Raw genomic sequence first — 22,873 nt, forward strand, 5'->3', positions numbered from 1 at the left:
TTTTCCTAGTTTTCTGCAATTGGCCTGTATCCCTTTAATAACAGGAAATGTTACAAAAATGAAAGGCGCCTGCGCGAGCACACACGTGACTTCTCCCGAGTATGAGGAACTCCTTATCGCGTTGTTCCTTCAGACGGCTGCCTCCTGGTCCAGTCTTGGTGAGTCACCCAACTCGTCTGAGTATTTAATTTTCTCTTTGCAAAATGAACGTGATAATCCCGGCCTCTCCACCTCATAAGATAGTTGTATGTTGCTGCTGCCTCTTGCCCATAAAACCCCAGGTGAATGCTACTTACTGTTATTACTAACAGACCAATGCTTTCTGGGAGAGGTGAGTCCCGGTGACGGTGACATCATCAGGAAGGCTCATGTAAGAAAGGAATGGTCTCCTGGGACATGAAGTCTCCTCTTCCCAGAAACCTTCGTCCTGCGTATTACTCCGCAGGTACTGTTGCTGGTACCAAAGGGTTTGAAAGCTTGATGGCGTTCCACGGAGCGTTTGTTTCTCACCCATACATTTGAGCTGGGGTTTGGCTGATCCTGGCTGGGATCAGCTGGGTTGGGTTCCACGCTGCTGTTTGGGTCCAGGTCTGTCCCACATGCCTCTCATCCTCCCGGGACCAGCAAGCTAGCTGGGGCATGTTGTTCTCCTGGTGACGGGGAGAGGCGTAAGAGGACACGCCCAACCACACAAGCACATTTCGAACCACTGTATGCGTCACGTCTGCTGATACCCTCCAGCCGAGTCCAAAATCATGGGGCAGGGAAGTGTTTCCCTCCCAAGGTTGTGGGAGGGTCTGCAGAGTTACACAGCAGAGGATGTGGTCGCTGCAGAAGGTGAGGAACCGAGGCTAATGATTCAACCTAGCAGGAGGAGGGTTGGGAAGGTAAAATGAGCCACGAAGTTGTTAGCTCTGTTCGGACTGAAGGCAAGGAGGGAAAGAGATGGGAAGCCCGGGCTGCGACTTGTTGGAGGCAGCCAGGAGATGCCTACTCTGCGTCCCTTGTTCATATAGCCAGCAGTTATTGGGGGTTGGCCTTGGAACTTGGTGAGGCTCTGAGCTGGGACGCAGTGGAGATGAGAATGAAGGCAGGACTCTCTTCCGTCTAGCTGTTTTCCTAATCAACTTTCTTTACACACCTGCAGCCCATTGCCATATTTTAAACGGCCTTTCATTTGCAACTGTCCTGCCTCTTGTGTTGTCATGGTTTTAAAAGGTGGCGTGTATTTAAAAAAAAGTTTTTCTATTAAAGTATAGGTGATTTACAATGTTGGGTTAGTTACTGCTGTACAATAAAGTGACTCAGTTATACGTATATATATATATATATATATATTCTTTTTCATATTCTTTCCCATTATGGTTTATCACAGGATATTGAATACAGTTCCCTGTGCTATACAGTAGGACCTTGTTGTTTATCCATTCTTTATATACCAGTTTGCATCTGCTAATCCCAAAATCCCAATCCGTCTCCCACCCTCCACCCCCTTGGCAACCACCAGTCTGTTCTCCATGTCCGTGATTCTGTTTCTGTTTCATAGATACGTTCATTTGTGTCATATTTTAGATTCCACATTTAAGTGATATCATATGGTATTTGTCTTTCTCTTTCTGACTTACTTCACTTAATATGATAATCTCTAGTTGCATCCATGTTGCTGCAGATGGCATTATTTCGTTCTTTTTTATGGCTGAGTAGTATTTCATTGTATATATGTACCACATCGTCTTTATCCATTCATCTGTTGATGGACATTTAGGTTGTTTCCATGTCTTGGCTATTGTGAATAGTGCTGCTGTGAACATAGGGGTGCATGTATCTTTTCGAATTATAGTTTTGTCTGGGTATATGCCCAGGAGTGGGATTGCCGGACCATATGGTAATTCTATTTTTAGTTTTCTGAGAAGGTGGCGTGTATTTTTATCACCTCAAGGCCGTATATCAAGCACTTCCCTCATGCGTAAACATCTTTATGATCGGAGTTCTCCCTGGGAAAATCAAATGCGTGTGTTCCCAGTCTGGACTGTCAGGATCCATCTGACGGTGTGGTCTATCATCTAGGAAGGAGGGTCCACCTGCCAGGACAGCACCTGAGGAAGGTGGGGAGTGGGGTAGCTTCTGCAGATGTGCTCACACAGAGCTAGCTGAGGAGATGCCTCCCCGGAGACAGCAGGGATGGAGAGCTGCGGAGACAGAGCCACGACCTGGCAGCTGGCCGCGCATGCTCTGGCTTCAGTGGGAGTGACAAGGCTTGAGGAAATGTTGGCTGAAGGAAGCAAATAGAACCCCACACAGCCCTACAGGACCAAGTCCCCGACTTTCCCTTTACACTTAGCTGTGCCGGGGTCTGAGTCTTAACAGGGATGAACAGGGCCCAGCTGGAGGAATGAAATGCACCCTGCAACCCTGGAAGATGGAAACTAGCGTAAACCAAGGGCTTTACCCCAGCGGGAGAGTCCAGGGTAACATGACTTTCTTTACTCGGAACCAGATGAGTTAGCACAACGACAAAAGAGAAGTCTCCTTTTCCTTCTGAAAAGAACCAAATACATAAGAAAAAGAATACCTAGTGTGGAATTCTGTCAAGTAATGGCAGATGTCCCTGTTAGGTTGGCACCTGCCTTGCAAGAGCTCACTGTAACGATCAAAAGGCAAGGGTTGGGGGAGATCAGCTCGCTGCTTTGTGACCACCTAGAGGGGTGGGATAGGGAGGGTGGGAGGGAGGCCCAAGAGGGAGGGGATATGGGGATATATGTATACATATAGCTGATTCACTTTGTTATACGGCAGAAACTAACACAACATTGTAAAGCAATTATACTCCAATAAAGATGTTTTTTTAAAAAAAAAGACAAGGGTTGGGCCCCAGTCTAATTAGGAGAAAAATCATCAGACACATCCCAAAACACCTGACCAGCACTGCTCGAAACTATCAACGTCGTGGGAAACAAGGAAAGTCAGAGAAACTGCCACAGCCGGGAGGAACCTAAGCAGACATGAGGAATGCAGTAACCTGGATGGGATCTTGGAACAGAACAAGACATTAGGTAAAAATTAAGGAAATCCAAATAAGCTGTGGACTTCCATTAATAATAATGATCAATACTAGCTCATTACGTGTAACAAATACACCACCTTAATGTAAGATGTTTGTAACAGGGGAAACTGGATACAGGATGTATTGGAACCCTGTGTGCTGTCTTCTTAATTTTTCTATAAATCTAAAACTGTTCTAAAAAAATAAAGTCTATTAAAAAATCAATTCAAGAGTCGAAAGCACAGACATGGAAACCAGGCTGCCTGGGGTCCAGCCTCGGCTTCTCCTCCCCTTGGGTAAAGCCACGTAACCCTTTCTGCCATGCCTCAAGTTTCCTCGCCGTAAAATGGGAATAATCATAAGACCTCTGATTGTCCTGGGGACTAAATAGGTTAAAACTTGTCAAACTCTGGAAGAGTGCTTGGCACCAAATAAGTGCTACATATGCTTATTTAGGACATAAATAAAACTGAAGATGTTCACCTCACATGTTCTGTAAAACAGGAGGAAGTGTACCTTAGCTGAGTTTTAATTTTTCTTAAAAAAAAAAAAAGGAGCATGCTTAGGGCTCAGTTTGGGCTCCACTGTCCCAGAAATCCCGTGACCCCACCCCTTCCCTCTCGCTTGGCCTGAATTTGGTTCTTCCTGTTCTCTCTCCCAATGGTTTCCCATTCTTTGCCAGGTTCACACGGGGTGACTCAGCCTGGAAACCTCCCGCCAGGAGGCACATCAGCACGGGCAGATCCACTGCTTTCTCGCCTGTCCTAGCTCTTCCTTCCTGCCCGGGAGGGTCCTGCTGCACCTGCGTTCCAGCAATACCCCCAGACACCTCCAAGCCCACCACCCTCCCCCAGACACGTGGCCCCAATCCCTCTGTCTCTCCTGCCTGTGCGGATGCCCTTCCAGCTCGGAGAGCTTTGGTAAAGAGGGGACATCACCGCCCAACAGGATGCCTAGGAAATGCGTGTGTTCCTTTTTGCCCAGGAAGAGATCTTGCTAAAGAACAATCCTGAACTTTGTCCAAATGGTTGAAAGCTTGACACGAGTCATCTTCCTGTGAGCATCTGAAAAACGCCTGTGTCCAAGCAGAACTGGAAGCACAGATCTGCTCTTTCCTTTAGTCAAGACCTTGAATTCCTGGAGCTGTTTCCTGCCCCACTCATGGCCACGGTCCCTCTCAGGGGCTGCCAGGTAACATGCAAGCCAAGCACTGCCGTGTGGCAGCGACAGAAAATCCAAAGGATCCAAGCGTCTACAGGATGAAGCTGGATCTCCCAATACTCTTCCCTGGTGGGTTCCCCCACTTTTTCCTAAAGAGGCTTATTTCTTGTCCAAAATCCTGAGACACTGGTGAAGGGGGTCATTAATAGGACCCTCATTTTACAGGTGAAGAAGCCAAGTCCTTCTGGAGACAAAAGAGATTTCAGGCATGTTTCCTGTTTAGAGAAGGGCTTGCAGTTCCTCATCCACATTCCAGCCAGGGTTAGCCTGCTTGCTTGGCTTTTCTTTGCCAGCACTTGGCAGTGACCTACATAGACCACGTGCCTAATAATAACTTGAACTTTCTTAGCACCCAACCTTCAAGGGTCTCTGGGGATTTGGCAAAAGGCAGTATTTAGTAAATCATCTGTTTTAGTAAATCATCTGCTTACACCTCTGGGGCAGCCTTTGAAGAGAAGAGGCTGCCAGCTGGGAGTATCGGCACAGCCGTCACTTGTCTGACTTTTTTCTTTTTCATTTATTTATCTGGAAATCTCTAAGACCATGGCTCACTTGTAAAGGTTGATATTTGAGATAGATAACAACTAGTCTGGCTCAGGTATCGGCCAATCGGGATGGATTTTGGCCAAGGGTACCCAACCAAGGCCCTACCCCCACTCCTGCCCCTGATTGGCCAGATATTGTCCCTAAAGCTGCAGGTTTAGGGGAAGGTCTAGGGAGTTCCAGGGGCCTAGGTGCTCAAGGTAGCGGGACAATAGCTGTACCAAAGTGACGGGGAAGTAATTCAGTATTTAACCAGCTGACCGTCAACCCCGTACGTACCCGTATTCTCAGTTCCTGGGAAGTACAGATCCATGCCACGTGGCTCAGCGTTCTCCTAAGCGTCCGTGATGGTTAACCATGGCAGGCTAAGGCGTAGAGGTGTTTGGATTCAAGAGCCGTGGGGATTTCATTTTAGTGCATCTTACCTCCTCTTTGGTCCCCTGGAGCTGGAGCTGGATCAGGTGTAAGAAGAGTGGGTGCAAGTCACAAGTGATAGCATGAGATGATCAGAGTTAGGGAAGCCCAAGAGGGCCCCTAAGTCCAAATGTCGGTGTAGAATTCGATGTGAGAGACAGGATAGAACAGGACAGATGCTGGGAAGATCTAGGACAAGAGGGTCGAGGGGGTCAGAGGGTCTAAAATCACTGCCTCGAAAGCTCCATCACTCCTTACCAGGGAAGCTTAACTGTGGTTAAAAACGTACGGAAGGGTAGAGCTACTCAGTCCTCGACAGTTCTTAGAACTTCCTTGTGAAAACATTTCCCCAAGGGTTTGCAACTCACCCAGCAAGCTCTTTCAGAAAAGTTATCCCAGAGGCCAAAGCTGATACTTAAGAAGGACCTTCATTGTTTGAAGGGCTGCTTCCCACTGGGAAAAAGCATGATTTAGATGGGTGGTCTTTTCCATCACAGAGTCCAAATTCTCTAGGACTCTGGCCACCTCGGAGCAGGGTAGCTTTATAAATTTTTACCGGTACAATAATTCTAATAGAGCCATTTTGGAAGTGGTCTCAAAGGCCACTGGAGATGCAAGAATTCTCCTGATGGACGCAAATTGCTTTCCAAACATATGAGTCCTTTCTGCTCTTCTGGGTGAATGCCACGCAATCCTCCAGCTGGCATTTAGGGAGAACTAATCACTTTCTACTATTAACTTATTACGTGAATCATTAAGGGTGACTGAATTCGGAATTCATGCACCAAAATGAGCGTGTCACCAGAATACTTCTATTCAGCATTTATCCAAAATTCTATCATCTATGCAACATGTGGCAGCTTGCAGAGCTCCTGCTGTGCCTGCAAAACTGTCAACAGCCAAATGCCCACACTGAGGAGGAAGCAAGTTTTGTTTTCTGTCTGAGCAGTTGCTGCTACTGTGTTATCCACGTGGTTGGTTTTAGATTTTCTGATCTTCTCTAAGATGTTTAGGTTTCTGTATTTGCCACATCAGTATTTGGGGCCGGTAATTCTCTAGTTAACTAAATTGGAAGATACGTTGTGGTTCAAATAGGAATCATCATACCCCAGTTGCCAAAGCAAATGTTCACGTAATGCTACCCCCTCTCCCCAAAAGCAAACTGCTTATGCGTTGACACTTTGTTATTATAAACAAGTCCCATTGTTTCTTCCATTGGAAAGTGTAAAAGGACAGAATAAATGGACAACGAGGTCTCTTGCCCCACCTGAGTGGGTTGAAGTGAAAAAAAAGATGGAAAGTTATTGCTCTTCTCAGGGAAGGTTTTTCAAACGTGGTTTTCTTTTTTAAATAGGTTATAAATTCCTGTGATTCAAAAGTCAATATCAGGGCTTCCCTGGTGGTGCAGTGGTTGAGAGTCCGCCTGCCGATGCAGGGGACACAGGTTTGTGCCCCGGTCCGGGAGGATCCCACATGCCGCGGAGCGGCTGGGCCCGTGAGCCTGCGCGTCCAGAGCCTGTGCTCCCCAACGGGAGAGGCCACAACAGTGAGAGGCCCGCGTACCGCGCAAAAAAAAAAAAAAAAAAAAGTCAATATCAAAAGTTATAATTGAGAAGTTTCCCTCTCTCTGCTACCCAGTCTGTTTGGGTCCTCCACTCCACCCCCGGAAGTCATCACTTCACTAGTTCCTTGTATATCTTTCCACTGTTTCTTTGTGCAGATAGAGGTATTCATATTTTCCTCTTAAAGGGAGGTTTGAAATATTTCACTAATACTCAAAGCTCCCCTGACCCCGCACTAGGAGGTAAAGTTCAATATGGTAAATAAATTCAGAAGTGACTCCAGAGGACTGAAATTGCATCTGAAGTCTATCTTCGTAGGACCGTCTGCAGCACCGGTGTTTTTTTATACACCTGGCTCTTGGGAAAATGATGGACCAGAATTTTCTTCCGACTCCCCGGCTCTGCTTTCACACTCTTGCCTCCTCCCGCGTCAACAGCCCCACAAAAGTTTCTGACAAAGGTGCACCTTTTGTTCTCTTCCCCACGCCCACCTCCCACAAACACACCTTTGCAGGGTCCCGTCACCTTAGTGCCTGTGGGGATGGGTAAATGGCTTCTGACGTATATACAGTATTCCAGGAAGCAATGGCTGGCTCCTTCAATTCAAGGGTTCTTCCAAATGGAAATAGTCCTTCAACGTGGGGCTAATGGGAAAACTTGATACTGGAGGATGTCCCAAATGTACAGTATTCAACTTACTGATGGAGTGTTTATTATCTGCCAGGTGCTATGGGCGGGTGTCAGGTAGAAGGGTGAGTAGGACATGGTGCCTGCCCTCATGGACCTCATGAGGAGAGTTACAACACGGAAGAGCACGAGGGTGCAGAGCTCAGAGAAGGCTTCAAAGCCGAGATAAGAGGGGCAGGTAGACTCAGCCAGGCAGTGGGCAGGGGTCTGAGGCAGCGTCATGTGCAGAGGCCTCTGGGGTGAAAAAGTCAGGATTCCTTCCTCCTCTGCTACAACTTCCTTTCCAAGCGGGACCTCGTGGAGATAATTCTGGTGACAAAAGGAGTGGCTTTAATGGAGATATAGGGGCAGTAGGAGGTGCTTGGGAGTGGGTGGAGGTGTGTGACACATCACAACGTGTGGACACAGGCCTGGGCAGTTCCGAGCCAGGTCAGGTGAGGGGTGCTACTGGGAGTCAAGAAATTAGATGCCTTCTTGCCCCAGGACCCCCAAGTTTATTCCAGGCTCTACTTCATACATTGCTTTGGAAACCTCAGAAAACAGCATGGCCATGGGAGCTTCAAGGGAAAGGTCTTGACATACCAATGAGTCAGAAGGTGAGGCAGTCCAGTTCCCAACAGAAAACAGATGGCACGTTCAAAACAGGATAACCTGGGGAGGGATTATTTATGAAAGTGTGGGCAGCGTGGGGTGGGGGGGAACAACCAGTGCTGCGGTAGCTGGGGCTTTACCACCCAGAGCCCTACCACCCGGGGCCCAAAGGAAGGAGATTAGGAACGGTTACCAGAGCCTGTGGGGGGGCAAGTGGCTTGTTTGACTCCTGGGTCTTGAAAGGAGCAGTGACCTTCGGCAGAGGTGACCTTGCAGAGAGGGAGCGAGGGGAATAAATTCCCAACCACACTGTCCTTCCCCCTGCCAGGCCTCCCTCGTAGCCGAACCCTGCCATAGGAGAGGACGTGAGGCCTGTTGTGAGGCTCCAGGCACAGAGGAACGTGGGGCGGGCATCTGCAGGGGCACAGGAGGCAAGAAGGGAACCCACCAAGTCCTCGCTGTGGCTTGAGGTGGCAGGAGACCGGACAAGACTGATTTTCTTTATGCTTTTCTCCATTTTTCTAAGAGTCTCAAAATGAACACATATGACTCCCGATTAGAGAAACGATGATTTTTAATTTAAAAAGGCAAAACCACAAACCACATCAATAGCAATAACAACAAGGAATGTGTCCCAAGGAGACCCCCTTGGGAGTACCAATGCTCTCATTACTTAGAGCGGGGAAGGGAGGCCTCACCAAAAATTCTGTCCTGCTCTGAACAGCCAGCTGACCCTTTCCCACGGGACGCTGACCACAAACAAAGCGCGTGGAACCGGCGCTCTCAACCGAGTTCTTGGGAAGAAGAGTCACTGGGTCCTGAAGAAAGTGACACCCAAGCCCTTCTTGTTTCTCTGAAGCAAACCTTGTGTGGGCGGGTTGGGGGTAGGGGGTGGTCATAGGGGAAGATGCTCAGCTTTCCAGGCACATGGGTTCAAGTCCTGGCCCAGCCGCTTCATCATGGGGGAACCTCAAGCATTTACAGGCTCTGAGTCTTGTATTCAAGTGACCGTGAGTGTGATGATGATCCTTCACTCGAAGAGTCATTGTGAGGGTTCACGACCTTGTAGATGGTACGAATCTCTGCAAATATTCCTTGTAAATGAAGGAGAGCAATGCACAAAGGCAGTCACCACCACAAAAGGCAAGAACAAGTACATCTGCGGCCTCTAGGAGGCCTGAGGCCTGTAGCCCAGCTCACGCGTGGACAGGAAGAACACAACCTTGGTGAATTAAAGAGAAGCACAGCACCAGAGCCCGCTGGGAGGGATTTCTCTATTTCCCATCAGACGGTATTTCTCTCCCCAGTCTTCTCCGGTTTCTCTGCCTTCTCCACCCCTCAGCTCCCTGGGGTCCCTGTGTCCAGGACCTGGCTAGGACTCTCTCGCGGGAGTCTCTCCCTACGTGCAAGGTGGAGGTAGACCCTCAGGTTTAGACTTGCAGAGACGTCAGAGGTCAGCACCTGTGATGCCCACCTTTCCCTTGCTACCTTGACTGCCGTTGGCGTGTAATTTCAGTGTGTGATTGTTCTAAAGGGCCCCTGTCCCATGAGGGAGGGACAAGACAGATGAGGCCAGTGAAAACTGAGAGAAACCGAGAGAAAAATCATGGCAGCAGAGGGCATGAAAAGAAGGCAAAAGGAAATGGGAAATTCATGATAAAGACTGGAAATGTGATCACACTTTCATAGTCATTCTCAATCCCTTTGACATTTGGCACCGTGGGGTCCCAGGCTCTTGCATCCAGTGCCTGGAGGGTTTAGGGCTGGAGAGAAATGCAGTGGCCAAGGAAAACTCTTGTCACATGCCACCCCCTTCCCGGACCCTCCCCACCTCTTACACCTCTGACCATGACCCAGCGGAAAGAAGGAGCACCCAAGCCACACCTGGACCTCCTGGTGCTTGAAAGCACTGATCTTGTGTTCCTCCCCAATTTAAACTACGGGATCTGACCTACAACTAGTGGTGTTTGTCCTTGGTACAGGGGAAAGATGGGTGGTGGGTACAGGAGTCCAGAAACAGAGAGAAAGTTATAAAAGTGGAGCACTTGTTTTTTCTGAAAGATGGGGGAGTGGCTAAAATTGTCGATTCTGGAATCAGACTGAGAAGGTCCAAATCCCATCTCTTCTGCTTCCCGTCAAGGTCACCCCCTTACTTAGCTACCTGAGCCCTCTGATCTGTCACTATAAGTGGGATGACCAGACCGGATGTGCTCCCTAAGGGGATGCAATCAATGTCAAATACACAGCATCAACTCGGACACATTCTTGCCTTAAAAAAAAATTGATCCGGAAATTAATCAAGCCTCTAGATGTCTTACCAGTTTACAGGGAGTAAAGGGGACTGAAGAACAAATTAAGCAGCACTACAAGGAAGCAAGCAACCCAGTCCGGAACGTGGGACATCCTACAAAATAAATGACCTGGTGTCTTCAACGAACCAACTGCAAGGAAGTGAAAATTTACAAAGGAGTGGAAACTGTTCCAGAACAGAAGGGACCATCAAAACAAAAGTGTGAGCCTTGTTTGGATCCTGATTTGCAAAAAAGCCCTAAAGAGACATCTTTAAGAGAACTAACCTGATATTAAGGAATAACTGTTAATTTTGTGGATAACGGCATGGCGGTTATATTTCTAAAACACCCTTTCTAACTACAGACACGCACTGAAGCGCTTACGGGTAAAATGACAGGATGTCTGGGATTCGGAGGGTCAGGGGCAGAGTTAAAATTGTTGGAGCTCAGTGATGAGTGCCTGAGTTTTCATTTTCTTCTTCTGTCTATATTGCGTATTTTTGAAAATGTTCATCACAAAACATTTTAATAGAGCCACAGATATATGTCTACAATGGCGTGAGTTTGGATCAGACCCCTTTGTTAGGACCTCAGCATCCGTTGGGCTTACACGTGATTGTGGGCATGGCTCGGGGCGGGGTTCCATCCAGCTTTGACTCGCTTCACTTCCAGAGCAAGCCATGTGTCCCTCTGACCTATGGCCTGGGATGCCAGCCAGAGCCTGCTCAGGACATCTCCCCCCACCCCCCGGACCGTGAGGAGCCCACAAGTGCAGGGGAGTCAGTGCCTGTAGGCAATAAGGCCAGGTGCCTTGTTTTAAAGGTGCATAAACTGTGGCTGTGTGAAGTGCAGGGACCCCTTCCTGACAGCTGGTTGGGGACAGAGCTGGACGAGGGATTCTGTCTTGAGGCCTTCCACGGTACCCAGCGGAGGGCTCTGCCCACAGGAGGCCCTCGATAAGGATGTTGTGCATGAGTAAAGAAATGCCAGGGTCAAAAGAAGAGAGACCATAACAACACAACACAATGAACAATAGAGGTTCAAAAAAATAGGTCTATTTTGCTTTATATGACTGATTTTAATGTTTTAAAGTCGCAATATAGTTAATTTACAATATTGTGTTACTTTCAGGTGTACAGCACTGATTCAGATATATATATGTTATATAATAGATATATTTTTTCAGATTCTTTTCCATTATAGGTTATGACAAGATATTGAATATAATTCCCTGTGCTCTACAGTAGATTCTTGTTGTTTATCTGTTTTATGTATAGTAGTGTTATCTGTTAATCCCATACTCCTCATTTATCTCTCTGCCCCTTTCCCCTTTGGTAACCATAAGTTTGTTTTCTATGTAACTGTGTTGTTTTCCATGACTGCTTTTAAAAATCCCAAAATGTCATTTGAGAAAATGAGTAATTATAAAGGAAGACAGTCCTTCACCCCACAGCAATACACTTCTGCAAAGGTGGTAAAGCCCCAAGCTTACTGTCCCTTAGCTCTGCCTTCAACAGAGCTAAGGGACAGTAACGAAGCCCAGCGTCCGTGCACATAGATGAACGTGGGAACACGTGTGTGTGCTCCATATTTTTGCAGATAAAAATAGCTCATGAGCCTGGAAGAACAAGCTGCTTTAATTCTAGGAATTTGAAAAAAACACTTGTAGCCAAGAACAGATTCTCTGTTTTGAAGATAATTGGCATTTCCCCCCCAACCACAAATATTTTAAATATTAACATAAGTGAGATAACATGCAGAGGCAACGCCTCAGGCCCCAGTTCTGTGACCATGGGAATTCATTCCTTCTCCCCTTCTCTGCCTTTTCACTGTCTCCTGGTCCATCCAGGGAACTGTGATTGAATCTGTAGAACTGCTAAGTTCTAAAAAATAAGCTTCTCGTCTATCAGGTTAAGATATGCAGAAGATAATCCACATCCTCTTTTTTGTGTGTAAGGAGCTAGGTAGAAAATATTTATTTTGGAAGAAACCTGGCAAGAAGAAAGCCAGTTGAGGGATGGAGGTTCCTACTGCGTGGATAACCTGTTTAGCCAGCACCAGATGGTTTGAAGGGCGGGTAATGAGATCCAAAGTACTCTCTATCTAGGTCAGCGTTGAATCCAGTCCAGGTCACAAATCACAGAGAGTTGTTTGGCCAGATGTGTGTTCAGAGGCTGATGGAAATGAGAGGATGTTCTGAGACCCAGATATATTTGAATTTGGGTCTAATTTGGCTCCTTTGGGGGCCTGATTTCTCAGATGGAGCTGTCGTGGAAGGAAAGCTTTGTGTATAGGATGGATATGCAACTGTGGTTCTTTCCCAAAAGGTTACAGAATGTCATGATCTGTAACCTTTTCTTTTCAGAAAGAAAAACATAGTGTCTAGTGTAAACTAGAACATCAGGAATCTCCTCATACATGGGAGATGAATGTAAATTATGACAACTTTTCTATAGATAAATTTGACCACGTATATCAAAAACTCCTAACAGTTTGCAAAGCATTTGCCCAGCATTCTACTTCTAGGAGTTTATTCTAAGCATATAATCAAGCATGTACCCTAAGATCTTTAGTAATAATAATAGTAATAATTTTTTTCCAAAAATAGAGCAATGAACTAATCTTACTGTCCAACAATAGGGGATTTTTAAAAAATGATGGTACAATGTAATATCTTCAGTCACTAAGAAAAATATTGTAGGTATATATTTATTGACATAGAAAGATGTCTGTGGCCTATTGCTAAGTGGTAAAAAGCTGGTTATAAAATAGTCTGAGGCCATATTTGCTTTTCAAAAGCTTTTTACACACACATGCATGTACATACGAACATACACGTATATGTGCTTAGAAAAATATACGAAAGGTTAGTCACGGTTATCTCTGGGTGATAGAATAACAGGCAGTTTTTCTTCCCTTCTTTTCAGTTTCTCTTCTGAATTTATAATAAACAAGCATTTACTTTTACGTCTTTTATTGAAAGGTATTTTAAAACAGAAATTAAGAGCCTTTCAGAAGGATTCTCTGTAGCGGTCAGAAGGACAGTAGTGGAGGGGTGTGATCTGTGGAGTTGGAGGTCCACCGAAGGAATGGGTAACCCAGACTCTGTCCTCTTCACGGGAGACGCGCTTTTAGGGAGTCAGCCCCAAGCTCATGTGGAATGACCTTGTGTGGAGTCCAGAAGCCTCTGTGGTCCTCCCCCAGCAATGCAGACACTGTGTGCTTTCGAACAGTCAGGCTGCACACACCGGCCAGGGGGTCGGAACGGGCAGTTCGTAGGCAGAACAGAACTAGTCTCTTTCTTTAAAGTTACTCCTCTTTGGCTCATTCCTCATCCTCAATGATTTAAACATTAAATTTCCTAATCCCTCAAGAGAGTTCATTGAAAATATGAAAGGAACCCAAATAACCATCAAGAGAAGACAGAGCCAGCCAAAGGCGGTTTCTTTTTAGTTTTACGTGTTCCTTCCTAACAACAGATGTCTCAGCCCCGGGGGAGCCCAGCTCGGGACTGATGCTCCTTTTTCCCTTTGGCTCTCTGGGGTCTGCGGTAAGCGCCCTCCAACCCTTCCAGCACAAGCATGTCCTCAACAAAAGTGGGTACAGCTGCAAATCGGGGATGAGTGAATCTGCCCCAGAATGCTAACATCAACTTGAATAGCAAGCCAGCCGGTGGCCCAGCCTAGGGTTTCCAGCCTCCAGGGTAAGAGCAGGGCTGGGGTGATGTGTACAATTTGCCATGTGATGGGCTCCTGGAGTCCTGCGTGGCAGGGTTCGGAGTTAGGAAGACATAAATGTGTAGAGGTGACCGTGCCTGGAGCTGAGAGACCCTGAGAGACCCACACCGCCATCCCCAGGCCCATCCACCTGCCCCTCTCGGTGCTACAGAGGAAGGGGCTTTGTGACCACTCAGGGCTGATTCTGAAGAATTAGAAGGCCAATGGCATAGCTTGTGGAGCTGCTTTGGATAAGTGACACAAACTCTTGGAATCCTTCTACCTTTGGAAAGTGGAAATAACACAAACCCAGGGAAGTTGTATTGATTAAATGAGACGATTGCCCTAGAAGAGTCTCGTGTGGAAGGTCTGTGGTACTTGTGAAAAAGAAGTCCCGAGTTCTCCCTTCTGATGTAACTTCCTGGGGGCAACAATTGCTAACCATTGACCCCAATATCAGCCTTCCCTTTCTTAGCTGTGCAACAGCTCCCCAGAATAAAATCCATTTCCCATCCTCTCCTGTAGCGAGAACATGAGAACATGTTCCGACCAGTGGAATATACATGGGAGGGTTACATGCAACTTACCTTATTAGAAGGAAGGGACCCTTTCATGCCTTCCTCTATCTCCTGGGCCAGACTCTAGACTTGATCAAGGCTGAAGCTTCAATAGTCAAATCATCACATTGGCCCATGAGCTGAGGGTGGCAGAGTGATAAGACAGAAGGAGCCTGGGTCCCTGACAACCTCACAGAACCATCACGGCAGCCCAGCTCCCTCCTGCTGGATTCATTTACAAGGAGGGAAAGAAACTTCTGTGCTATTTAAATCACTATTCTTTTGGATTTTCACTCATTTGCAGACAGGCCTAATGGTAACTTAATCATCACTCAAGCTGTATTTAAAGTTGGCTCTTTTTTTTTTTGTCTCATCTGTGAAAACACTGGTTAGCAGCTTACCACCCTGATAGCAGCCATTCGCATTTGTGAGATCTCCTAATAGAAGCCTCCCCCCACTCACAGCACCTTCTGTCACACTGTCCCCCCACTGACCTGTCTCCTTTTTGTCTATGGCAAGTCACTGCCCACCCTGAAGGGTTTCCCAGCTGATTCGAGGAACAGGGCTTGTCGGTGGGCACCAACCACAAGGAGACCCCAGAGTCACTGAATCTGTTCAAACAACAAAGGAAGTTATGTTTATAAGAGAGGAAGTGAATGCATATCCGGGGAGTGGGTGGAGGCTATAGTATTTGAAAAGCTTTGAACTGCAACATTTCAGAGACATTTTGAAAGACCCAGAAAGATCTGCGTGTAAACTTTTAGGCATGATTTATTTTTTCTTGAAACAGAAGATTTATTTTAGTCTCCCATTTCCTGTTTCTCTCTGTTTATTTTATGATAAGGGACGCTGATACGATGAAAGAAGCTTGTTCTGAACTAATTTTCTTTTCTAAAGATTTTTATCTCTGACAGTGTTTTGTAAAAAGCAAAAAAAAGTTATTTTCTTGGCTATGATTTCTTTGAGGTGGCTTATTTTCCTTGCTAGAAAGAATTGTATAGGTTTTTTTGTTTTGTTTAGTCATTGCTGGTTTTTGGGTTTGTGTATGTGTGTGTGTGGTAAGATGTCCATAAAATATACCATTTTAACCATCTTTAAGTGTACAGTTCACTGGCATTAAGTGTATTCACATTGTTGTACAACCATCGCCACCATCCATCTTCAGAATTTTTTCATTTTCTGAAACTGAAACACTGTCCGTGAAATAATAGCTTCCCACAGCTGCTGGCAAACCCTGTTCTACTGTCTGTCTCTGTGGATTTGCCTACTACGGGAACCTCAGTGAAGTGGAATCGTACAGTATTTGTCCTTTTGCGTCTGCCATTTCACTTCGCAGTGTGTCTTCAGGGTTCATCCACAATGTAGCATGTGTCAGAATCTCCTTCCTTTTTAAGGTTGAATAAGACTTATTTTATGTATATATCACGTTGAATAAGACTTATTTTATGTATGTACCACATTTCTTTTATCCATTCATCTGTGATGACCACTTGGGTTGCTTCCACCTTTTCGGCTATTGTGAGTAATGCTGCTATGGACATGGGTGTACAGATATCTGTTTGAGACCATGTTTTCAGTTCTTTGGGCTATATACCCAGGAGTGAGATTGGCTGGATCTTATGGTAGTTCTATGTTTAATTTTTTTGAGGAGCCATCCTACTGTTAGGGCTTACTTCAGAGTTAGAGCAGGACGGTGTAGTTTTTTTAGTAGTGGGCAAAACACTGGTTCCGAAACTGGTCTATGCATCAGAATTACCTGGGAACTCTTAAATACAAATTCTTGAGTTCCCCACTCTCCAAGTGAAATTATCTAGGGGGGGAGCCTGGAATCTGGAATTTAACAAGTTTCCTGTGACACTCATCTGTGGAGTGGCCTTTGGGACCAGCAGAGTTGGGAGGAGGGTTCCAGCTGCCCATATAACGTCCACTACACACACCCAAAGGGAGCTGAGCTTTGTCAGACACCGGGGCCCGCTCTGCGGGTGCTTCTTGTACGAAAGTAGGGAGTAAGGAAAGCCATCTCTGCAGCCTCCTGAGGAACCAGAAGAACAGCCCTCATTGCTCAGGATCCCCAGCTGCTTGAGGGTCTGGTTGTCCTTGTTCATCTCTCAGGAGGGGCAGAGGAGCCTCCTTGAGAGTTTTTCCATGCACATTTCCAGAGACAGGATCTGATTGGCCCTATTTTTCGCTATCCAGTGTCAAAGGCTCCTCTTTGACCGTACCTCCAGTGCCTGGAGTCAAGCCTCCATAGGTGGTTGGGCTTCCTTCTGCCCAGTCTACTGGAGCCTTCAGTAGGGATTCCTGGTTCAGTGGGTTGTGGCCAGGGTGGCGGGGTCACTTGGCACAAAGCCTGGCCCCTCGGCGCAGGAGGGAATATCTGTTTGGCCTCTCTCCCAACAGCGTGCACTTACAGGAATGCTCACAAGGGTCTGTGGATCCTCCAGGACAGGCAGCAGAATTTTTTTTTAATTAGGATTTTCTTTGTAGTTTTGTTTTGTAGTTTGGAATAAACTCATTCACAGGGAGCTTAGAAAGTTTAGAAACTACAGGAAGATAGAAGGAAGGAGGAAAAAAAAATCACTCCCGATCCCCCCCCAGAGTCTACCATTTTTAGTGAGTTTCCTCCTTGTCATTTTTTTTGCATAGTTTTTTAATTTGCTTATTTATCATTCTAAGTATTTCCCCATGTTATTATAAACTCAAAAACACATTTTAGTGGGTACATGGATCTACCATGGTTTATTTAATTCTTTTCCTACTGTTTAATATTTTTTGTTGTTTCTAATTTTTTAAAATTAATTAATTAATTTATTTATTTTTGGCTGTGTTGGGTCTTCGTTTCTGTGCGAGGGCTTTCTCTAGTTGCGGCGATCGGGGGCCACTCTTCCTTGCAGTGCGTGGGCCACTCTTCATCGCAGTGCGCGGGCCTCTCACTGTCGCGACCTCTCGTTGTGGAGCACAGGCTCCAGATGCACAGGCTCAGTAGTTGTGGCTCACGGGCCCAGTTGCTCCGTGGCATGTGGGATCTTCCCAGACGAGGGCTCGAACCCTTGTCCCCTGCATTAGCAGGCGGATTCTCAACCACTGCACCACCAGGGAAGCCCTCTAATTTTTTCATCTATTGAAAATAGTACTACAACAAGTACCTTTAGACAGAAAGTCTCTTGCAAATTGTTTCCTTGGGCCAGAGTCCAAGAAATGGAATTAAGTTAAAGTCATGGACATATTTAAGGCCTTTGCTATGTATCTCATTTATGAAAGGATTGGTACCAAATTGTACAACCATTAGCAAAGTACAAAAGTGTGCATCATTACCTAGATTCTGACCTATTGGTTCACAGCTGTAAGTAATTTGGCACCCAGGGGACATTTGTCAATGTCTGGAGGCATATTTGGTTTTCACAATGGGAAACCAATAGAGGCCAGGGTTGCTGCTAAGCATACTACAATACACATTACAGTCACGTGCGATGAAGAATTATCTAGCCCACAATGTCCAGGGTGCCAAGGTGGAGAAACTCTACTGTAGCCATCACTTGGATCACAACCCTTTCAGAGAGAAAAATACAGAATCTTATCAGTCCAGTTTCAGGGCCCAGTTGTCAGCTGCTGTTGCTTCTCTTAGTGCCATATGATGTCAACGTTGAAAACTGGTCTAACGCTAGTTCACCGTGTCCTTGTCCAGGACTGGCAGCCTGCTCCAGAATCAGATTTCCCCTTGACCAACTCAGGGCACCACTCAAAGCACCCCTTCCCCTGGGGCCCTGAGAATTCTTACCAGTTACCTGCCAGTGGTTCAGTCTAGACCACTGCCACCCATCAGAAATGTTCTAGTACAATTAAACTTCAAAAGGGGGGATATATACTCTGATTTTGATAAGTATTCTGGGATCCTGTGCAAATTTACCCACACATCGCCCCATTCAAGACCCACAGTAGCCTCTGTGTAATATACCAAAACCCTAGGACTTTGAGGATACAATTTCAAAATCATCAATCTAGTGTGTGGTAGAGCCAGCTAGCTCTTCCCAATATCTGTTCTCCCTTTCTTCCATTGCTAATAGAATCCCCAACTTTCAGTTGGTCAATGGCTTTTCAGAATAGACACCTCATTTCTCAGACTCTCTTGCAGCTACTCAATGGCTTAAAAGTAGAAATGTTGAATGTGACTTTGGGTGGTACCATTTAGAAAGGCAGCGTGCCCTTTTTCACTGACGGCAGAAATGTAGACATGCTAGCTTGATCTAGAGCAGCTGTCCTGGACCAGAGGTGGAAGTCAAGTTCAGAGGATGGCAGAGCAATGATACAGAAGGAGCCTGGGTCCTTGATGAATACAGAGTTAATGTTGTAGCCCCGTGCTCTTAGCACCAGGCTTCACTACTGGAAGAGAATAACCTCATGTTTGATTTAAGCCACTGTTGTCTTGGTCTCTGTTACAGTTGAACCTAATCCTAAATGACACATAATCCAAGTCTCTCACTTGAAAGATACAAATGGAGGCCTGAATGGATTATATCAGGCTCAGTTCATGGTGCCTTTTCTTTCAGCTGTCTGGGAGTTTACTAAATGAGATTTTTTAAATGTGTGAATCATTTAAGAGAAATGGTATATTTTGGGATAGCTTATGAGGTTGATAACACAAAAGAAGACAAAAGACTTGAATTTGGAGGAAGCAAAGGTTTCAGAGTAAGAGATGAAAGTCAGAGCACAGTCCAAAAAGGGGGAAAAAAAACACAGCCTTCATATTTCAGGGTTAGATCTTCTGAATCAGGGAGTAGCTAAAACTCTAACGACACCCTTGGAGATGTAACGTTCCCGTTTTAGCAGTTAGCATGTCTGAATGCAGAGACTGTTTATAGCGTAGCGTAATTAGTAGATACTGCATGGAAGTGATTGTTGCTGGTTCAATTATTCTTTAATAGATTGGCTAGATCAAGGGGCTGCTCTGGAAGGAAAATCAACCTTTCTTTTCTCCCCATCAGGATAAGTGAGCACTCATAATTTATTATACTTATCCCCTTGGTTTCATTTCATTCACAAAGGAAATATATGCCCCTTCTTAAAATATACAGATTTATTTCCCCTAGCACCTAGCAGGTAAAGAAAAAGATAATTGGCATCCCACTGAGTTAGAAGAAAGTTGTGTCTGCACGTCACCTAAGCAACCAGTTACTCAGGACAATTCTGCCAAAACACCCGTCGATTCTGTGAAAAGTCCATCAGCCTGGTTGTGAGGCATCTCACAGCCTTCTGTTTGCCCTTCCTGGCTTGAGTAACTCAATTTCTCATTTTCTACTGCCTGTATTGCTTCCTAAAGACACTGCTGCAGGTAGAGCTTTGATTTCTTAGAGGAAGTCATCTATCTTTAAAACTCTTTTTTTAAAAAAAAAATTATTTATTTATTTGGCTGCACCAGATCTTAGTTGTGGCACACGGGCTCTTCATTGTGGCATGTGAACTCTTAGTTGCAGCATGCATGTGGGATATAGTTCCCTGACCAGGGATCAAACCTAGGTCTCCTGCATTGGGAGTGCGGAGTCTTAACCACTGCGCCACCAGGTAAGTCCCTATCCTTAAAATCCTTGTTTTTAAAAGTCACTAGGATTTTGCTTATGATTGTTAGAAAATTCTCTGCAGAAATGAAGTTCAGTTGCCCAGTGGAGCTTGGAGGGTCAGAGGAAACCCAGTCCCTTGGACGAGTAGAAACAATTTGAAAGCTGATCATTAATTGGCATTTTCCATTTTCTTCTTCCCAGTGCCCAGAAGATGGTTTTTCTTGGCTCTGGGACTAAATGGAGTGAACACCTGGTCCAGATTTGCTTGGCTCTTTCTTCTCTAAGCAACTAATTCCTGATGGAAAATATGCTTACACCACTTAGACTCACACCAAAGACAAGGGAGAGCTTCCATTTATCCTGTCGCTTTGATTTCATTTCTGCTTCCTGAAGGTGTAGTCAGCCCAGGCAAGCCTCATCCGGGGCTTCACGACACAGAAAAGCGTTTGGCCGGGCTGACCGCATGATTATCACAGTGCAACAGAACCTTGGCAGTAGCCTTTTAAGCAGGGTGCTGTGTCTCTGAAGACCGCATCGCAAAAGAGAAACTCAGAGCTGCGCCAAGATTCAACCTGCAAAACGTGCGGGTGACCAGCCCTGCGTACACCCACTTTTCTATGCCAAGTTACTCTTCTCATCTGCGACTGGCCTACTTACTTTCATTCTGCCTTCTTCTCCCATACTCCTTAGTCTAGCCTGTTCCATGAGCTGCCACACCCTGATTCTATCTGACGTTTTCATCCCCCACTTCCCCTGGTTCCCCTATCAAAACTTGCCTGGCCAGTGTTCCATTTACCTATGGCAAATTGGTAAACGCATTCTAACTGGGTCTTGCCCCATATTTTATTTCTCTTAGATGAATATATTTTTAACACAGGGCTTTCAATGTCTTAGCTCCAAGAATCAGGGGAATTTCAGTCACCTTGCCAAGGCTAGCAAATATTTAGAGAGCAGTGAAACCAATTACTCTGCTAAATAGACCTTACATACTTATTTCAATAAAGAATTACAAGATGATAGTCACTTTAGAAAATAATTTGGCATTTCAAATGTCAAACATTAAAACCTTATGACTGGGGCTTCCCTGGTGGCGCAGTGGTTGAGAGTCCGCCTGACAGTGCAAGGGGACACGGGTTCGTGCCCTGGTCCGGGAAGATCCCGCATGCCGCGGAGCGGCTGGGCCCGTGAGCCATGGCCGCTGAGCCTGTGCGTCCGGAGCCTGTGCTCCGCAACGGGAGAGGCCACGACAGTGAGGGGCCCGCGTACTGCAAAAAAAAACAAAACCAAAAAACCTTATGACTTACAAGGTATTCCACCCTAGATATATAGCTAAGAAAATTGAAAATGTACATCTACACAAAAACTTGTATGTGAATGTTCATGGCGGTACTATTCATAATGGCTAAACAGTGGAAATCATTCAAATGTCCATCAACTAATAAATGGATAAATAAAATATGGTTGGGACTTCCCTGGTGGCTCAGTGGTTAAGAATCCGCCTGCCAATGCAGTGGACACAGGTTCAATCCCTCGTCCGGGAAGATCTCACATGCTGCGGAGCAACTAAGCCAGGCTCTACTGAGCCTGTGCTCTAGAGCCCGCGAGCCACAACTACTGAGCCCATGTGCTGCAACTACTGAAGCCTACGCGCCTAGAGCCCGTGCTCCGCAACAAGAGAAGCCCCCACTCACCGCAGCTAGAGGAAGCTCGCGTGCAGCAATGAAGACCCAATGCAGCCAAAAATAAATAAAATAAATAAATTAAAAAAAATATGGTCTACCATACAATGGAATATTAAGACATAAAAAGAAATGAAGTACTAATACACGCTACAAAATAGGTAAACCTTGAAAACATGTAAGGTGAAAGAAACCAGACACAAAAGGCCACACACTATAAGATTCCATTTATATGAAATGCTCAGAATAGGCAAATCCAGACGGAAAGTAATAAAGACAGAAAGTTGATTAGTGGTTTCCAGGGACTAAGGTGGAGGGGGAGTAGCAAGTGACTGCTAATGGGTATGGAGTTTCTTTGGGGGTTGATAAAGATGTTCTTACATTAGATAGTGGTGAGGGTTACACATCTCTATGAATATAGGAAAAAACACTGAATTGTACACTTTTCAAGGGTGAATTCTATGGCATGTGAATTATGTATCAATAAAGCTGTTCTTCTTATTTTTTTGTAATTCTATTTTTTTAATTTTAATTTTATTGGAGTATGGTCGATTTACAATGTTGTGTTAGTTTCAGGTGTGCAGCAAAGTGATTCAGTTATACATATACATATGTTCATTCTTTTTCATATTCTTTTTTCATATATGTTATCACAGAATATTGAGTAGAGTTCCCTGAGCTCTTCAGTAGGTCCTTGTTGGTTGTCTGTCTTATATATAGTAGTTATGTTCATCCCAAGCTCCTGATTTGTCCCCCCCATCACATTTCCCCTTTGGCAGCCATAAGTTTGTTTTCGATATCTGTAATTCTGTTTCTGTCTTGTAAGTCGGTTCGTTTGTATAATTTTTTAAAATTAGATTCCACATATGATTCATAGGAGTGATGTCGTATGATATTTGTCTTTCTCTGTCTGACTTACTTCACTTAGTATGATAATCTCTAGGTCCATCCATGTTGCTTCCATGTCTTGGCTATTGTAAATAGTTAAAGCTGTTATTTTTTTTAAAAATCCAC

General features: G+C 45.4%; 1 protein-coding gene across 2 annotated transcripts in view; it reads left to right on the plus strand.

Annotated features, from left to right (window-relative positions):
* The window catches only part of SNRK (SNF related kinase), a 163,467-nt gene that overhangs the window by 31,992 nt on the left and 108,602 nt on the right, over window positions 1–22,873 (plus strand). For both annotated transcript variants that reach the window (XM_060307855.2, XM_060307857.2), the window contains one exon: window positions 45–158. The gene's annotated coding sequence lies outside the window, so the exon portion shown is untranslated. The remainder of the gene's footprint in view (window positions 1–44; window positions 159–22,873) is intronic.

This window comes from Globicephala melas, chromosome 11 (genome assembly GCF_963455315.2).
Source record: "Globicephala melas chromosome 11, mGloMel1.2, whole genome shotgun sequence".
Classification (NCBI taxonomy): domain Eukaryota; kingdom Metazoa; phylum Chordata; class Mammalia; order Artiodactyla; family Delphinidae; genus Globicephala; species Globicephala melas.